Genomic DNA, 20490 nt, shown 5'->3' with positions numbered 1-20490 from the left:
TGCATTCCTTTCCCTAATCACCAAAGCACACTGATGGAAGATGTCTGCACTTAATGCTCACCCACAGGATCACCGGCGCTAAACAGCACACAGCCATTCTCCGAGAGGAGGTATCCATGACTTCATTCTTTACCACCCTGAATTCAGGATGCCTGTATCACTGCTTTCTTTCTACCTTCTCAGTCAGCTCATAGCAAAGGCTTACAAAACATGCTTTAAACAAACAATTTATTTCTCAATCAAAGCAAACCAAGAACTCAGTTACTACGGTCCAAGTGCTTGCAGTTAGGCCAGGAAAACTAAAAAGCTGTCTTAGATACTGCACCCTTAAAGCAGAAGTATCACAGAATGCTACTAGAACACTTGGGGAAAAATAAATCGCACCTGGAATAAAGTACAGCGCCTCTATGTGTGGGCAAACAGAACCAACAGAAAAAACGTCACAAAAACTGTCACATTTTCTTCTGTGTTTGAAAAAAGCATGGCAAAGAGGCAAGTAAGCATATATTTGCATGAAGAAAATCAGAAACACTGTAGGAAATAATGGAACAAAGAACAGCTGAACCAGAAAGTAGGTTAGAAAGAGACATCTCTCCAGAGCCCTAACAAATCCATTACAAGGCCCTAGGGAGATGTTAAAAAACAAGGGACTTTTGTAGAGACATTTAACACTCCTTTACGTGACACGGCGGTTATGCATTTAGCAGGAAAAGTAATGCAGCATGCTGAAATGAAATCTACAACTGCATATAGAAATAAAAAGACAAGACAGCTTTTGATCAAAGGCACGCACCAGGTAACATATTTGGGATGGGGACAAATGGTAGGAGAACAATGGGTTTATTTCAAAGAGCAGGGAAGAACCCACAGAGAAAGCTGACAGAAGGTACCACCAGCTCAGCGACAAAACCCAGTGCAGCATTACAGCAAAGCACAATGCACCATGCAAACCAGTGAGTACTGATGTGCACAATGTGCATGGTGAGCAAACAGGAAACATTTAACTGCGTACTTGATGACCTATTTTGTTCCTTGTATATTAACAAAAGCCTTCTAATCACTTTATGTTAGTATCCAGGCAACAGCACCAGCCATGCATATAACAGATCAGGATGCTATTAATACATCTTTAAGCTGGGACAGATGACAAATTTTCACCGAGGCACTGGAGAGTGCCAGGCCTCCCCACCAACACACCCAATTATACAGCGTGCTGTAACAGAGCAAGTAAGCTGCTGCTGCTGCACATGTTGTCACGTGATACAAATTCCACTCACACCATGTGAAACAACTACTTCCAGTCACAGAGCAGAAAACTACGACTAGATTTGGTGGGAAATGTGTTAGTGGGTCATAAACTCCACAACTTGCTTTCCACCGCATCTGCAAAGGCTTGCAGAAGAGGATGGACCACGGCCAATGAACGCTTCTGCTGCTGTGGATCCATTCTGCTGCCAAATCTTCTCACCTTTGAGTGACAGATTGCAGTCCTCACTTTCATCTCATATTTCTCACACGCAGCATTCAATCTAGCAATCTAGACTTACAGTAGAAAACGGAAGAGCCATCCCACTAAAGATAAAGCAATGTATGTGAGCAGCAAAATGGCAGCGGGATGTGCTGGCTTGTACCAGAGAGTAGTACACTGACCTCAGCTAATACAAAATCCATCCCATCTCACTGAAAGCAATGCCTGTACTCTATTAATATCACAAGATGAACCTCAGCTGTATAAATAAAACCTCTCATTTCAGCTGAGTCCTCATCATCTCTCTGGCATCCATCACCTTCTCCACAACACGGCTCTTGGGAGGGCCCTCTGTGGAGGTTTCCATACGCTAGAACAGGAATGCATGTCTTATCATCTCCTTTGGGTTAACATTCACACAAAATTAAGTGGAAATTAAGAAAAAGAGCAGTGAAGTTCTGAAGGAAATGCTCAAGTCAGTAGGGTTTAAAACGAAAGCTCACTGTCTGGAAGTCAAAGGGATGCACACTGCCTTTTGGAGGCTCACTGACATGCTGGGTGACCTCAAGAACATCTCTTCAGCTTTCCTACATTGAAAAAAAATCCTCCTTATCCAACCTTCTTAGGTACCTCAATTTGAGAACTAAAAAATAAACACACTGTAAATTCTCCTATTATTATTACTGCTGTTACTATGGGGGCCGAGACTGCCGTCAGCAAGCAGGGAGGACATAATTTAATTTTCTTCAAATATTTATTATGAGACAACACAACCATCTGTTTAACACTCACTATATTTAGTTTCTGTCTTAAAAAACACAGGGAAGGAAAATATCAGCTTCTGCCTCTCACTTCCACGTATCCTTTCCAGCCGCACAGCACTCACTAGTGCACAGCCAATATCCTTTCAGCTACAGCACGTGAGAAACTGCAGGAAAGCAGACAAAATTTCACCTTGGATGAAAACAATTCCAACCTCAAATGTATTCTACAGTACCAGAAACAGAGTCTCCAGTTTCAGAAGTATTAAATAAATGTTATTTTCAGCTCTGAGGACAAAGAACAGGATATGAAGGGAAATGGAGGTATGAGAGCAGATAGATGGCAATAAAGTACACAACGACCACGTGCTAAAAGAGGACAGATACAAGAATATTGTCTTTCTATAAAGAAATAGCAACTCTTTAATAAAATTAATTTATCTCCAGCATATTATAAAATAAACCATCATTCGTAAGTAACAACTGTTACATGAAGGTGCCTTTGGTTTCTTAATGAATTCTATTCAGATGCTTTTATGAAAGGGCTTCTCCCAGCCGCCTGCTGGCAAAAATGTAATGCCTCACACCACATCACTGGGACTCTGAGATAATACAAGCCAAGGAGGCAGCATAAATCTCATAATGAATTAATTAATTACTTAATTAATACACACAGAATGAATCTGCTGATGAGAAAAACCAAAAAACAAAAGGCACCAGCTACGATGCACCGATTCCCTTTTATTCTTCCCCATTCCATCAGCAGCAAGCCAGGCGCACCGTGCTGATGGAGGACGACCGGAGCTCTCCTGGCGCTGACACGGCACCCAGCTGCACCCAGCTCCCTTCGCCAGGCCGGCCTCACAGCCCTGCCCCTTCCTGCCCTGCACACCGGGAGGTGAGGTCCTCAGCCTCTCCTCTGCTTGGACAGACACAACTGCAGACAGACTTCACTACAGAATGAAATGGCACTGTTTCTAAGTAGAACGAGATTTGAGAACAGGTCAGATACACTGGTAACAGGATCTGTGACTGTTAGAGGTCTTTAGGATTGCTCCAAACAATTCTCTACTGCTCCCCACCCCCCACGAAAAGCCTGCTTTTAATTTATGTAGCCTGCCTGCACTGCAGAAGGTTTCTACCTTATATTTTTAACCAGAGTAATAATTGGAATAAAACACCTTGCTTTCAGAAACAGTTTTTCAGCACCTGCAGTTTACTAGAGACACTCCGCCCTCGATGGCAGAACAGCTCTAACAGCTGTATGAATTAGCTCTTTTCTGGAGCACCACTTTTCTGAACCTGCCATCACATCTGATTCCTAACTGCAGGATGTGATGCTTGCAGAAGCCAAAACCTTCATGATGCTGTTTTACAGAGCAAAAAAAAAAGTAGCACATATAAACCCAGCCAAAAAATACTTGAAAGGTGTTCCTTTATGAACTGACAGAAAGGAAGAAACACACTGAAAACACACTAACAGATTCTAATATGATAATTTTTCCTCTTCATCCACCCCAAATTGTCAGCGTGGACTGAGTAGGGTGCTCACTTATGCCTGCATCATCACTCACAAAGCTGCATCTTTTGTCCTGGCCTGCTTTTGTCCAGAACTGCTAACAAAGCCAACACCACAACATCTGTCAGGGTGCCCCTCTGCCATCTGAAAATCTTGATACCAAGCGTGTGACCCTCCCTCAATTAAGAAGCCTTGCAGAGCCACTAATTCATCTCTTGCAATTTCAGGTGGCCCTGAAATAGATTAAACATCTTGCTATCCATCTTTAGAGATACTCTTACTTTATTTTATTTTATTTTTTATTGCATTGACACCTAGAAAACATAGACAGAAATCTAAATAAGGAGAGCACATATTATTTCCCTGATGTCAGAAGTAAGGGCTTAACTTGCATTAATATAATCTCTCCATTTATTAAAATAACAATTCTGGATGATTCAATGTTGTTAAAGTGTTAAACTAAAGGCCATCTCCTGGCAATGAGGTTACACCACCATATCTGAAATGGAAGAAGCTCTTACAACAGTCTTGAGTCATTTGATGCTGGCAACAACCAAATATCAATGACATCATTTTGTCAGGACATATACAAAAAAAAAAAAAAAAAAGCTTTTTAGCGCTTTCCCCAGGGGCTACAGCCAAAAGCATTCAATCTGGATGCGGCCAGAGACATTCAACCTGGTCATACATCAAACTATCACTGAAACACACAGCATTTTTGTTGAGTTTTACCATATATCTAACGCTAAGATGCTGAGATCCCCCCTTGTCATCACAGGCTGCAACTAACAATGGTCCCACCTGCCAGACCCTTCCTTCCCTCTCAGAAGCTACAGAGGTACAAACACTGCAGCCACCTCATCCACTGCTCACAAGTTCCCAGTCAATGTGGGACAAAGTCCAGTGACACCCAGTTGGCAAACCACCATTTTATGAGTCCCGTGAAGAAAAAAAAATAAAAGCAACACTGAATGATCTACCCACAGGACAAAAACCTGCGCTGCATGTACAGTACTGTTTTCCAGTTTCTCTCTTCTTACAGATGAGAATTCAGTTTAACTATCTCCAAAGAGTAATCTGTGCTCTGCCCAGCCCATCTGATTTCACCTCTCTTTGAAACAGTACTGAAAAATAACTAAAAATAGTTACTTGCTAATTAAGGAGTCAAGGCGGGGAGCAGACACAGCAGGAACCTTTCAGTGATGCACGTTATGCAGATGAGATAAAAGGCAGTACGTTTTGCAGAAAGGCCTCCAGCAAATGCCATTTTTCCATTTGATCCTGAAAAATAACTTCTGGCACAGACAAACTATCTAGAACTTAAAAACAGCTGAACTCAATGTTGGGTGCAAAATGAAAATGTCAATTGCAAATCAACACAGTCTTTTAAGTTTCTTTTTAAGACATTCCAAAAGTACTTCTTCACATTGATTTTCCCACTTCTGTCAAGATATCTCTTCCAACTCTCAACACCTTTTCCTACCTATTGTGTTTGTTATTTAATATGGAAAACATGCATCCATCAGATTTTTCCCTTCAGGGTTGCTAACAGAGGCAGTGGAACATGACTCACTTCCTGTTGGTTGTTGGTTTTTGTGTTGTTTTTTTTAAAATCCACCAGCAAAATCTGTGCCTGCCTCTCATCCTGACTTCGTGCACCAGAAGCTCAAAAGCATCCCCACGTGGCCCACAGAGCTGAAAAGACACAGCAAGCCACAGGTCACCAGGCAGCAATGCCGACATTCGCCGTGTCCCACTTCTCGTTCAGTCAGTATGCTTCTACTCCAAGCAGAAAGCTTCTGGATGGAATGACTGTCTCTTCCCTTCAGCAGAAGGGATTTCCTAGAGCTGAATAACCAAAAATGTAATTTAAATATCAATCGCAGCTCTTAGCATGACGTACTAATGAATTTCTACAACACTACGGGAAAAGCCCTGCTCTTAGAGACTTTCAAGGCAAGGCCAGTTCAGGCCCTGGGCAACCGGATCGAGCTGTGCACATCCCATTCATTGCAGGTGAGCTGGACTTCACGACCTTTAAAGGTCCCTTCAAACTCTAAGGAATCTATGATTCTAAGAAAAGCACACGTCCTAAGGCAGGTCGCCAGTAGTGGTCTTCAGGCAAAGGGGCTTTGTAACAGAGACACAGCATTTGGTTGTTTTAACAGAAAGTAAGCGATGGACTGCTTGTTAACCTCTTTGTCCTTCCAGTGTGAAGGTCTGGATTTGAACTTGGTAATATGGAAAGATCGGCCTACTTCAATTACAGTGCCTAACAAAGATTTTTGTTCAGGAGCAATTAAGAAGAAATACCAGATCACAGGATTGCTGAGCTTCATCAGCTAGCTAGTCATTAGGACGAACAGTCTACGGAGAACTCCACTGAGAGCCCCCGAATTTAAAACCTTACAAATAGAAATCACACAAAGATCTGTTCTACTGGAAAAAATAGCATGAAAGCTTGTTGTAGAAAACAATTTAAAAATTTATTATAAAAAGGGAGAAAAGTAGTTACACTTCTACAAGTCCACCTACTGAAAAGGTTCTGTGGTAACATGCCACTGAGACGACAAGGGAGTCAGTTCTCTCTAAACTGCTGCTTCAGTCTTCAACCTGAAAGGATTTCCTTACGATCACCCACAGGAACACGCATGAAGGCTTCTCGTGCTGGCTACTGCAGCTGGGTATGCTGTACAGAAACGTGCTTCTTCACAGGCCAGACAAGCTCAAGGTGACCAGCCTTGTGGGCTGTCTAGATGAGCAGTAGATGGGTTAGGAGAGGGGATCTGATCTGCATTTATCCCACAAGCTGCAGGAATCCAGTAGTGGATTCTTGTTTCCTTGCTCTTCCTGTCAGTTTTATGGAATGAAAAACACCTGCACCAACATACATTATTTTTGCAGCTTCCCCACCTCCCAAAAAACAAGGCAAAGAATCTGACTTGAGAAGGGAAAATAAAATACCCCACATGGACAAGAAAACTGCAAAAGGAAAGAGGAAATTACTGACTCACAAATCATATATTAAGTTGTTTCATATGACCTCCTACACCCTCAGCCCCTCCACTTCCTTTTTCCTTAAAAGCACTCAGATTTATAGTTTTTCCTCTCCATATGCCACCAAAGCTTTGCTATCATTTAGGCTGAAACACTAATGCTCTTATCACAGAAGAGAAGACCAAAGGACAAAATACAGGAAGCAATTCAAGGTATGACTTCTTTGCAATTCATTCCCCAAAGACAGGAAAAAAACCTGGCAAACACAGAAAGCTGAGATCCTACTCCCACGGCTGCAAACAGCATACATCACTCTCTAGCACCAGTAAGAAGAATTAATACATTAAAAAATGTTTATTTGGCATGCATTGTTGGGTTCCATAAGTTCAACTAATACCAGTAAGCACTAAAAAGCTTGGATCTGTAGCATGCTTCCTTCCTTAGAGAAAACCCACTCATTTCCCAGAATCACACTTTTTCCCCAACAGCCATAGCCTCAAGTTGCCACACCTTACAGCTTCAGCATCCATCTGCTTTAAAGATGTACACAGGGCAGTGTGCACATGGCATGCTCTAGCTCACAACCCTGGGGTGCCCCAGTATAGGAGCTCCCTCCTGTCCCCTACAGAAAGCAGATGCAAAGCTCAGATGTGAGCGCAGGCTCTCGGTACTGGCACTAACTCCAGTGCTGACCATAGCCAGCAGGCAAGGACCTACAGCACATAGGAGAAACTGGGATCAGCCCCAGGCTCAGCCCTGCCCACTGGGGTGGGTTTGTCAGAGCTTCTAAGCAGCTTTATTAAGTATTAAGAATGCATAAACTACATTTCTTCTCTGGACACTGCATCTCTGAACTGACTTTCATAAGAATGGAAAAGAGCATTTAATATCAATACCCAATATCAATAACTACAAATATATATATAAATCATAGTAAAATTACAATAACATTTATTTTCATGATAGTTCATACACATTTCACCATCCTCTCTCTCCACACAAGTGAAAAAACACACCAGCCTTGACATAAAGGCCCTCTACAGTGCAGACATAAAACTTGCCATGTACAGAGTTGTACACAGAAATTACAAACTCCCCTAATACCTACCCAATTAATAATAATAATAATAAAAAAAGCGAGACTGCTTTTCCCTTGAAAGCAGAATTGAAATATTAAAGAGTAAAACTACAGCAGAAAACGCTGCTATGATTTTAAGTACTTGTCCCAGAAAAGACTCAATGCTTCCCACACCTTCTGATGAAAATTAACGTGGCAAGCTGCTGAAGTTGATTCAACTGTATTTACAAATACTTACAATGTTTGTATCTCTGGCTCAAAAGTAAACCTAGAGTTTTCCAAGACAAAGGTAATGTGTATTACATAGCTTGCAAATCTAGTGTATTTTGGGAAATGCTTATCATTACATACCCACTGGCAAGAAGAAAAAAATGTAGCAAAGTACAAAAGCCTTCCAAAGATAATCGAATTATCTCCTCTTCAATTTGCATACGTGTGCTGGGAGGGCCTTTTGATGAAGCCAGTGGCCAACCAGCACAAATGATTTGATTGTGATGAGCAGCGTGATGCAGAGCGATAAGAACAGCTCTGAAGGCTGAGAAACAGCGTCTGCTGAAAAATCAATAGAATCTGCTGGGGTGGAAATCTTCACAGCACCTCAGATGTACGGACATCACAGATTTCTCTGTGCAATGAACTTTCCTGAGATAAAGCCAGTGTTTAGAACACAAGTCCCATAGTGCAAAGCACAGCCCATGCAAAGTCGTATGATGAACAGCTAGCTCTTCTAACCAGAAATAAACCACTTCAGAAAATGTAGCTTTTCATTAGGACTGACTCCTAGGTCTCCTGACAGCTGACATCTTTCTCCAAAGCACCACAGCAGAACGTCTGATATCTATAAAGTACTTTATATCTCACAGTAACTGAAGAAAAACATTACATTCGCTGCTTAAACAAAGCAATCAGGAAGTGCTGTTGCAGAAACTGCCACGTCACATATCACAACTGGGAGGCAACTGGTTTGTAATTTCTGCTGTGGGGCCATACAGCCCCTGCACCTCTTTCAGAAAAACAGCAGCTGACGCACGCAGGTCAGAAGAGTCAATATTGACTAAAGTCATTTCAATTTGAAAATCTGGAATGAAATTTTCATGTCACCAGCCACTGGGGCAAGAAAGCAAACCTGGCTTTCAATGCAGCTGCCTGATCTCCTGGAAAGACCAGACTGGTAACACAGAAAAAAACAGCATCCCAGCAAGAGCGAGGGTCCCTTATGCAGAACGAGAGTGTGTCCAGCCTCACCACGCACATCCCCCTTTTCTCACAACCCACCAGAGTGCAAACGGTCAGGAGGAACAGAGCTTATCTCAAATTGCCAAGAGGCCGACACACTTCACTGGAGTTAGAAGTAGAAAAATATGGCAGAGGCAATCCTATGTCTGCTTGGCTCCTGGAAGTGCTGGGGGGCTCCAGTGAACGTATTTATTGCTGTAATCTTGAGCCAAATGCCTAAGGGTAACTGCTATTTCAAATACTCTAAAGCCTGTGAAAACAGATAATCCATTGTTTAAAGATTTTAACTAAAAAAGACCAAGGTTGCAAAGCCTCGGGCAGAATGAACAATGAAACACCAGACAGGAGAGTACTTTGCTTTAGTTTGCTGCCTGCTATTGCTATGCCCTGCACACCACAGAAGAAATAGCAGGAATTGCATCTCTGTGGAGAAAGAGCTTTTACTGAAGAAGAAAGAGAAAGGGGATTCCTCTGCCCACTCTCATACATGCTCCCAGACGCACTAAAGGTTTTAAGCCTCAGCAGTGATTAACTATGCCCAATATGAGCTACATTAAATAGGCACAGAATTTTTAAAGCACTTGGCACTTGCTCTGGTAATGAGGCTCCTTTAATAAAACGCTTCAAGCTGAATAGTTAAATATTGCAGCATTCAGAAATCAGTAGTCATTTATAACCTCCGCAGTTCGTACATTTAAAGCATGATGATGCTGTGCTACCAGTGTAATGGGAATGTTGACCTTGTGCAGGAAGCTTGCCAAGCCAAAAAAATGCACTGCACGGCTTGGTCCCCTGGAGAGGGAGACCATCCTCGGGCAACCGCAACAGGGGAGGGACTACCTCACGTGCTGCTCTCCTACTGGTTCCCAGAACTTGCCATTTCCAAAAATAACAACAATTAGCATACGTTTCTAAGAGTTTTTGATGTGGCATTTTCTCATTGTTGTTTAAGATGGTGTTGGGTGACAGTGACAGAACAAGGAGTCCTTTGCTTTGGCCAACTCACAGCTAGATTCAGATCAGTACCAGAAGTCACTTCCAGTTTTTTCTCCCATTCCCCCCACTGATCTCTATTTCTGCTGTTCCAGTGTGTCCAGCTTTACACGGAGCAGAAAGGAATGAGAAGCTTTTTCCCTGCAGCATCCAGTTTGTTCCCACCGTATCACATGAAACATGGCATTTCTTGCTGCTTCTCCTTTCTCCTCCTTCCTGTCAGGTGGAATAACGTCAGATGGGGAGATTTTACTAAAAATTCTTACCTCGGGATAATTAATTGTAGGATACCTACAGGTAAGATGTAAGTGTTAGGTCATATCCTCATGCCTGTGCAGACATGGTCATTCCCATTTCTCACTCGGCTGGGAGTTCCTTTATCTAATTCTGGCCATCACAGGAGCCCCGAGAGCTGGGCTCACACACCCTGCAGCCACTTCCCCAGCTCTGTCAGCAGCTCCATAGCTAAACTGGAGGATAGCTATCATAAAAGGTCGTGGCTAAAAAGGAAGATGAAACTTCACACAAGGAAAAGCCTCTGACACCCCAAGAGAGGCACAGTAACAGTGGAACTCTCAGTGTCTGTCTTCAAGCTTGGCACCATCAGTCCTACCCTGACAGAGCAAGTGGGGGTTCCTACATGAGCAGCCACAAAGGCCAGACACGCTCTGCACGCCTACAATATGCTTTTTTTCAGGTCAAGACAAAGTCTGAAGACAGGGGAAAAAAGATTATTTAATTTGTGGCTTACATCCTACATCTGTATGAAGAGATGCTTGTCTTAATTTTCTTTAAAGTTCATTCATTTTTAAGACTACTGAACGGAGTCTGTGAGATGAAAAGGCATACAGACAGACCCCTCAAGAAAAGCCTTGATTTAAGCACAGATATTGTATCAATCGACACTGCTTTGCCTCTCAGCACTGCCTCTGGCTGATCCTCACCCTTGCACAGGATACACTTCATGAAGACATAATTGCAGGAAGGGGCCTGAGCACTCACAGTAACTTCAGTCCCCAAAGATCTGTCCAGAACAGGATCACAGGTCAGCACTCAGTGGCAGGTGTTAGAACAGACACTGAGGAAAACATGGGAACTTCTTTTTTTTTAAGAAGGTATGAAACCTAACTGGTTTTCTGACATGAGCTGTCTAGTCAATTGCACAGACATGTAAAGGTAGTGCAGCATTCCCCGTTAGAGAAGCTGAAAGGTCCTGCAGAGCAGCTCAAGAGCCACAGCGCAGAACCTGCAACCCCACTCTGCTCAGAGTGCCTGTTTTCCTCTTCTCCTGGATGCAATTCCTTTAGAAACGGCTACTGCTATCCTTTCCTCAACCTTTCTCCTCATAGAAAACCACTCATAAAACAAACCCACCATCCAATTAAAATGTGGAAAAGAATAGGAAGCAACAAAGCTGCAGTTATTGGCTCCCAATCTGCTGGACACGCAGCCCATCTGCTGTGCTTCCTGCTTCTTGTATCCTTCTGGAGGTTATGACCACTGTTAGCAACATCTCACCTGAGTAAACGTGACATTTAAAAGTGTTGCTGGACTGATGCAAGGAGTAGCGTGAGGCTCCTCTTCAGATTGCCCCACGTGACTGTACACTCTACAGGAGATAACTTGACATGTATTTATTTAGGTGGCTGCGCCTTTCCACCTAACCGAACAGTCCTGGCACCTCCCAAACCCATCCCATCCCCAGGGCACTCTGTGGTGTGCCATCACAACAACATTTCAGCCTGACTGGGTTTCCAACTGATAAACTAAAAAAATAACTTACTTTTTCCCAGCTGAAGAACAAAAAGGGAGGCCTGTTTTGTTTTATCTTAATTTCCACATCAGCTTCCTGATCCTGCTTGCTGCATTCTTGTCCCAGTGCTGAGAGGAGTCAGTACTGGACAGGACTGCTCTTTTCAGCAGTAGCATCAGCCTTAGTGCAAATGAAGGGGAGGATGTTCTAAGAGCATCTTCACCCTATTTGCATCCAGCAATGGGAAAAAGCTAGAAGGGACATACAGCTGGGGTAATCATACAACAGCTCCACAACATGCAGAGAAATTAACTGTCTCAGCCTCACAGAAACACTACACAGAGCACCAGCTGCAATTAGGACAATCCTTCAACACTAGCTGGTCCTTAACTTGCCCACAAACACAATACGTTACCAAGAGGGACCTCCTGGCTCTGCCCACTGCCACCAGCACAGCGCCATCATGTGCGGTCAGCAAGGAATTTGTGCTTAGAAGCAATGCTGGGAAAGGCAAACACCAATATTTCACTGAGGCAAAGCAGGCTTCCCTGCAGAAGGCTGTGTGTTTACGTGCTGATATAGACTTGGGCCAGGGAAACTCACCCTGCTCCTGCACTGTGACCAACACTAACACTAATTACAAGGCTAGCACACAGTTACAGCAGCCTTGACTTATCCACATTTGATACAAATGACCAGATCTGAAACAGGAACAGAGAAGGAGGATATGGAGGAAAGTCTGTGGACAAAACTAAATCAGGAGACAGTGATGGAGCTCTGCTTACAAGGAAGATGATTATGACTCAACCAAAAGGAAAGCACATTCAGATTGAGCTGCAGTATCACTGACTGACTCCAGAACATTTAAGGCAGACAAAACCAAGGAAATTAGAAGTAACAAAATAAAATATGCCAACTGTAACTGAAATGGGGAAGGAAAGGCTTGATACTTTAGAGGTGTTCTGGACAATAATACGGATACAGAGACTAGCAATTTATCCACGCTTCAATGCTGAAATGAATTTGCCTCTGGACCAGCCTAAGAACCCATTTTATCCCACTAAAAAGACAGATTAAATGCTGTGATAGCTCATATCACTCTCCCTAAAGCGGATTCAAAAAGCTGATGAAACTGAGCTCCAGCAGTCCTCGCACGACGCCACTCACTGCTGCTACCTTCAGGAGTCTCTGCCTACTTTGTTATTACCTTTACAGCCTTTGATAACTCAAGGACATGGGGCTCACCAACAGCGAGGTGCTGAGGAACTCAGCTCCTCAGCTGACACAACGACACCACGTCAGAAATGTCCCTGCATGCACAGCAGACGGCACGCAGATGATCTCCAGAAGAGAAACAAACAAGGTATGGGCCATGACAGATGCAAGAGGACATTTTAAGGAGTCAGCCAGCACATCAGCTCCGCATTCACCTCAGACCATCTAATATTAAGAGTTATTCAATTTCTGTGAAATTATTTTATGCCCTTCAAGAAGTGTTATGGATATAACGCACCACTATACCGGTCCATTTCAAGCCTAAACTTGTCACTCACTGGTAGACAAGGCTTCCAGCGGTGCAGTTCCCAGCCTGGGCAAGAGAGAAGCCTGCCTCTTTGCTAGACAAAAAATCACATAGGACATGAGAGATCATTTTGTCATTCAGCTTGTTCCCAGAGCCAAGCAAATCTTTGTTGTAATCAAAGTTTACGTATGGATTTTTGAGCTCTTCAACACACACAAATTATTAAATTTTCAGTCACTTTGCTCTGAGTTCTTCAAGGAAGCAGTGGTGTGAGAGGCTCACGCTAAACCCAAGTAACAGAGGTCAGCTTGGAGAAGTGCAGGCTTCCTTCTCAAAGGGTACGGAGAACCTGAACTGTTAAGAACTGTATCAAGCTGTTAAGAACTTGTACCAAACCAAGACTGACTCAGGGCCAGGTCTGGCTCCTCTGTAACAGACTGGGATGCAGCGAGGTCCTGGTACCAGCCAGAGGGGGACCCTGCCTGTGAGTGATTGCACTGAGGAGATGACAGCAAAGAGATGATCAATACTGCAAACTTAAAAAAAAAAAAAAAAAGGAAAAAGCACTGCAAAGAAGATGGGAAAAGAGAGTTGAGTTCAGAAGAGTTATATTTACATAAATCAATTATCAGTGAAGATATTAAAGTGCTGTACTGGAAGGAGTCCAGGATAAGAAGCACGTTAGTGTCACTCTGGAGGTGCTCAGCCCATCTCCTGTCAGGAGGTTCTGCTGACATTTTCTGCATCTGCACTGAGTATCCGATGAAGCATTCTCGGTTTCAATCACATTCAGTGGAAAGACAAGAAAAAGAACTTCAGGAATGTGATTGGTCTGGCCAGACGTGGCCTCCTGCTTTAGGATAAGCAGAGCTGCACCCCAACAGGAAGGGAACGCAGCGGCCAGTTCAGGTTCTCCGTACCCTTTGAGAAGGAAGCCTGCACTTCTCCAAGCTGACCTCTGTTACTTGGGTTTAGTGTGAGCCTCTCACACCACTGCTTCCTTGAAGAACTCAGAGCAAAGTGACTGAAAATTTAATAATTTGTACGCGTTGAAGGGCTCAAAAATTCACACACAAACTTTGATTACAACAGAAGTACTGCCAAGCAAATTAGCATTAATTAGAGACACGCTGAAAAACTAATAAATATTGGGCTAAGGGAATCATCTGGAATTATCAGACTAAAAATGATTACAGGAAAAGAAACTGCTCTGCACATAACCCAGCACTGCTGACACAGAACCCTCCCAACAGGACCTGCTTGGAGGAACACCATATTGCTGGGAAGTTTCTGGTGCAGAAATGGAGAATGTGTGAGACCAGAGAAACAGAGGCGGAAGACCAGATGGCAGACTAGAACTGAAGGGATGAGGGAAGAAGGGATAAAACTGTCATCTCCCTGTCCCTCTTTCTTCCTTCCTTCTTGTATGAGCGATGCCAGCCAGCTCCCCTGGGACTCTCAAGCTGCGGCAAACAACCGCAGGTCAATAAATGACAGCGGTGGATCCAGGCCCGGGGGCTGTGACCCCTGCCACACCATTTATCACACTCGTGGCACGTTCCGCTCTCTCCCTCTGGTGCAGAACCTCCCTCTCCAAAGAGCCCACGTCTTGTCACAGGAAGAGAACAGCCCCTGCTGCCTTAACAGGGATACCCAGAACTGTCGTTTCCATAAATGCAGAACAGCCTCGTGGCACACAGATACATGCACACAGGTGTTTCTCAGCCTCACAGTGGGGGTGGGAGCACACAGGCAGGTGCTGCATGGTGCTGTTCCTATTCATTCTGCACCATTCACTTCACTTGGCAAATTCAAAAGCAGGCTTAGACAGGCTGTGGCCACCCTCTCCTAGTTTGGGGTGTTTGACAGCTTTAAAACCCAAGCAAACAGGAGTTCCTGCTTCTACAAGATCAGACCTTGTGACATTACTAAGTCACAAGCACTCGGAGAAGGACCGCATCTCACAGCCCTATGGCTGATTGCCTTCGCTGGGAGATTGCTTAGAGCCAGCCAAAGGCATCAGAGCAGCCCGTGTCAGAGGGAATCTTCCTGGTGCAGAAGGTTAAATCACTGTTCAGCTCTAAAGGATTCTACTGTATTTTTAACAGGGCTCAAATGGATGGAGCCCAGTGATCTGTATCGCTTCCTTTCTGGATACTGATCTATACAGAAGAAATGTTCTGGTTTTCCTGAGCACACTGCAGAGCCAGCACGGCCCCACACCCGGCCCTCAGAGGTGCAGGGACAAGGTGGGAGCACTGGGAGCAGGCACTGCCTGCACAGCATGCAGCCACAGGCCAGGGAGAAGCACCTCAGCCCGGACACAAGGAAACACAGCCTCAAGAGCTCCCTGCGCTGTTCAGTTTACCAGTGCAGCTGTACTCGGGGAAGTCACAGCACGCTTTAAAGCCAACTGGTGCTCTGGGCCTTCTAAAAATAAGCTCCCAGCACTCGGCTCCTGCCAGCCTGAGCTGCTCCAGACCTGGCCCTGCAGGCAGCAGTAGCAACCCCACAGCATTCACTGTCACGGAGACCGGAATGGTAGCAAGATGGGGAAACCTGAACTTACGAGACCCCCACACGAGCAGCACTGGGTAAGCAGAGCACAGTCAGTGCATGGGAGCACTCATGCCATAACTCGGGTCTGAGGGACAGACTTGACCATACCCGTGCTGCAGCCCTGCCTGCTGCTGAGCTGGGAACACGGCGCGCTGCGAGGGCTGCGGGGCTGCTCCCTGCCTGCACCGTGCCCTGCAATCAACTACGTTACAGAGCAGGAGAAGGGATCCTATATGAGGGAGAATTAAAACAGTCTTATGAAAGGCAAATGAGACCAATTAAAAGAGATTTGCTGCAAGTGCTGAGGGATTTTGACCTGAGCTGTAATCAGGGACAGAGACGAATTCCTCTAAAAGAGGGAAACCAGAGAGAGATCATGTGTAAACAACTCTGCCAATTAAAACAGAGCAGATTATCTTACCCACGCCGCTCAGCTCACAGAACCACTGTGTGTGCCAGGCACACTACTGAGATCCCAGATAGGCGTCAGACCTCACAAACAGGCACGGCGGCAGGACGCGAAGGCTGCGGGCCTCACCGGGACCACCTGCAACCAGATACCTCCCTGCATTGAATATACAGAAACCACAACGTGCCGACAGGAAAGCAGGACAGCACTGTGAGCTGGGATGCAGAGCAGGGTCAGACAGACGACACGCCTCACACAGCACCACGCAGCAGGCACAGGCCCCACAGACACAGCCGAGGTGGAAGGGTGCAGACACACCGCAGCCCGCACTCTGCCTCCAGGCTCTGCAGCTTCCCTTTGTGATTTTCAAATTTTCCATTAGTTCATCATTCAAGACCGCATGTATACACAGAAAAATAGCTTTACAAACACTGGAAACATCCAAACAGAGGAAGGAAAGACACGTTAAGAACACTTAGGGAATGAGCAGCAAGGGAGATAACACCGTGTGCTTAGGGAAAGAGCAGAAACGAAGAGAAATGAGAACAAGAGAATTTGGGATGAGAAAGGACGTTTTTAAAAGCAAGCCAGGAGCACACCCCTCTTAGGGTTATTCCCTAAGAGGTACACCCATGTTCACAGCTGCTGACAGTAGAAAAGTTTCAGAGCACTACACACCACTGCCAGGCTCTAGTCGGGAGTTCTTCCACTGGCTCAGACCAGCACAGTTCAGTGGCTCCGGACCCAGCCCCGCTCGTCCATCTGTGCAGCATAAGGCACGCGCTGAAGCCCTTCTGGTTCCGACCCGCCAGGAGCCAGACCAACGCCTGCGGTGCGACGGTAGCAGCGGCGCTGCAGAGCGCGGCGCAGAACCATCGCAGCCGACAGCGGGTCGGGAACTGTGGCAGCACCCGTACCACCCGCAGCCCTGCCCCAGGCGTGGGACCGCAGCCCGGCGCTGCGCCCGTGCTTCCCTCCGGCCCGCGGGGCGCTGCGCCCACAGCGTCCCACCGCACGGGCACCGCCCGGAGCCTCCGCAGCCCCGCGCTTCCCAGCGCGGTTCCGGCGGGTACCCGAGGTGCCTGCACGAAACCTGGGTCCGTCACAGCTCGCCCCCGTGCCACACAGGGAAGGCCACGCTTCCTAACGAGCAGCGCGCTACAATTAACAACCCGGGACGTTTCTCTGGCGCCATTTGTCACAAAGAATCCCAGTGTGCGGCCGCGGAGCCCACGGTTAAATTCAGATACGCGACGAATCGCCCGCTTCTAATTCGGGCGACACAGCGTCGATTCACCCAGCGGCGGCGAACAGGGGCGCCTCGTGCTTTATTTACCGCCGCGCGCACGCAACAGGACCGAGGCGAAGAGGCTCCGCCGCTGGACTCCTCGCACCGCGACAACTCCTCCCGCAGCCCCGGCAAAGCGCACGGAGCGGAGCGCGGCGGGCACCGGCACCCGCTGCACGCCGCCGGGGTCCGAGGGGCTCCGGCCGGGTGCGAGACGCGGTTGCCGCAGCGCCGGCCACGCGCGGAGGGAGCCGGGCCGCCCCCGGCCCGCACAGGTGGCCGCGGCGGCGCCGCCCGGCACGAACGGGGGAACGCCGGCCCCCCTCCCCCCTCCGAGGCGGCCGTCTCGCCTCCCCCCGGCGGCGCGGGGCCGCCCCACGGCGCCCGGCCGGGACGCGACTTCTCCCCCGCCGCTCCCCGGGCCCCCGCGACCGCGCTGCCGCCCTCCTCCTCCTCACCTGCCGCGCGGAGGCCGCGCCGGGCGGGCCGGCGGGAGCGGCGCCCGGCTGCGGCGGGCTGGGTCCCCCGGCGCCGCGCGGAGCTCTCAGGCCGGCCGCGGCCCGCCGGCTCCCGGCCGCTGCGCGTCCCTCCGGCCGCTGGGGGAGCCGCCGCCGCGCCGCCCGGCCGCCATCTTCCGCGCGGGGAGGAGCGCCAGGCCCCGCCTCGCCGTCGCCCGGCGCCCCCCGCCCGGCCCCGGGAGGAGCGGAGCCGAGGGCGGCGCGGGGGCAGCGCCGGGGGGCGCGAGCGGCGGGGCTGCGCGGGACGGGGCCGCGGCCGCCAATTGCGGGCTGGAGGCGGGAAGGCACGCGGCAGCTTCTGTGGGGAAATAACACGGTGTAGCTTCCCACGCGCAAACGCGAGGAAAACCGCGGCAGGAAGCCGGGGCGGTCCGCGAACGGAGCGCTTCGCTCACCTGGCGCCCGGGGAGCCGCGCCCCGGCCGAAGCGGTGCGGAAGCCCGAAAGCGCCGCTGCCGGCCGCCCGGGGCTGCCCCGGCTCAGCCCGCCGCGCCTCGGCCCGCGGCCCCGCTCGCTCCGTTGCGCCGCGCGAGCCGGACGCGTGCCGGCGGTCACCTCGCCCCGCGCGCGGGCTGCCGGCACACCTGCTGCGGCCGGGGGGCCGAGGAGGCGGCTGTGCCCGGCTCCCGCCGAGCGCCCCGAGCCTCCCGCTGCCGGGCACCCAGCTGCGGGCTCCGGGCGCGCGGCGGCAGGTGGTCGAATTAACCCACGCGGGTGCCGGAGGGCTCGCGTCAGATCGAACGCCGCCTCCCCGCCCGCAGCCACCATCCCGGCAGCGGCAGGCGGCACCTGGCGTAGCGCGGCGGCTGCGTTTCCCGAACACCTGCGGGCACGCAGCCCCCCGGAGGGCAGCCGTCGCACACAGCGCGAAGCGCCGGGCCGAATTCATGACCCAGAACCGCGTTCTGTGAAATCGGATTTAACGTTTCAAACTGATGTTCCGGCATAAAGATAACCCGGAACGGGATCGGGAGCAGCCTAGCTTTAACGTCCACGACACCCCGCTGGGGCCCGCAGAGGTGCGCGTGCCACATTCGTCTACGAGATCCCCAGCCAACCCTCCCACCTCCTGGGTCTGGGCTGCCCGTGCGCAGGCATGGCCGCGAACACTGAAGCAACGATGGCGTTCAGCAGCTCTACCTTCCCCGTGGTGCCAGCACCCTGCCCACGTGCTCCCTCATTTCCTTCACCAGTTACAAAAGAAGGCCGCCTTGTCCTTGACATCCTTGGCCCCACTAAAGATACAAAAAGCTTACAATTCTAAATAAAACAAGCAATAACAAAACACACACAGGCTTCTCTGCGTATTCAGTAAAGAAAAAAAAGTATTTCCAACTTGCCCCCTTCTATTTACATTTCAATGGGTCAGAAAACCCTTCTTTCAAATGGGAAGGGCAGAGCATAAAAGACAAACAAATGAGAGCACATACAGAAACTGAAGAGCTCCCCAAGTATTGGTATGAGATATTTTTATGGACATTGTATATCTATAGCAAATCAGGCGTTCAAACTTGATATTTATCATATGACTTATGATAAATAATGTCAGCATTAATGCTATCATAGGATGAACCAAGGGTGGAATCTGCTGAAGATTCTTAAAAACACTGGGACTATCTCACAGTTCAGACTACCTCCCCACAAAGGACACGCTCTGCCTGTAAATTGTTTGCCATCCATCTCTTCAGATTGACCTCATTCTTCATTTCATTGCAAGAAAGAAATCCAAGGACACGAATTTCCCATTGTAGGAAAATACAAGAAAAATACAATAAATCGAAGGAGATGAATTTCAAACAAGGTACACATAGAGCATAGTCTTAATGCAGCAGCTCTTTTGTTTAAGCTTCTAAACGTGCAGTGACAAACCAACAAGTGCCCCTGGAGCAGCAGCACTGCCTGGGCGAGCCAAGCCCCTCAAGCAGCTTGTAGCCTGCATGGTACAAACACTGCACTTCTCCACAGAAACATGGGGGAAAGGTAAGTAATACTGAGTTCTTTAGGGTACCCCACCATGGCATAAGGAAATTTCAGACTGACATTGTATTAACATAATTTTCTGCATCCTTCCACTGTGGCCAGGTTGCTATAAAAACCACAAGAATACGATTTGTTTTTTCTCTACAAATTAAGTATAAAAAAATTACTTACAATTCTGTGATGCTACACACCAGTAAATTCCTGTTCCTTCCTGGCAGGCAGGGCTCTGCAGGTGAGGCATTCTCACATCTCCAGGGAAAGATTCATAATCCTCCACTCAAGCTGCTTTAAGCGGCCCCAAGGACCACCTTTCCCAGCTCTAAAATAAATCCGCTCCAAACTCAAATAAACAATCATTCCAGGTGCATTACCCTGCAGTCCTAAACCTTTCACAATCTTAGGGGAAAGAA

At 47.8% G+C, this 20490-nt stretch overlaps 1 protein-coding gene across 10 annotated transcripts in view; it reads right to left on the bottom strand.

Annotated features, from left to right (window-relative positions):
* NDST2 (N-deacetylase and N-sulfotransferase 2) overlaps positions 1-20490 on the bottom strand; it is a 129813-nt gene extending 109323 nt beyond the window's left edge. For 6 of the 10 annotated variants that reach the window (XM_090145022.1, XM_090145023.1, XM_090145028.1 and 3 more), the window contains exon 1: positions 20252-20490. The gene's annotated coding sequence lies outside the window, so the exon portion shown is untranslated. Of the gene's footprint in view, positions 1-16973; positions 16992-18041; positions 18110-20251 lie in introns of those variants that run through there. The other 4 variants (XM_090145020.1, XM_090145026.1, XM_090145029.1 and 1 more) reach the window with 2 other exon arrangements.

The sequence above is a fragment of the Phasianus colchicus genome, chromosome 8 (genome assembly GCF_987193195.1).
Source record: "Phasianus colchicus chromosome 8, bPhaCol1.hap1.1, whole genome shotgun sequence".
In the NCBI taxonomy this organism is placed as follows: Eukaryota; Metazoa; Chordata; class Aves; order Galliformes; family Phasianidae; genus Phasianus; species Phasianus colchicus.
This window is presented reverse-complemented; position numbering and strand designations above follow the sequence as displayed.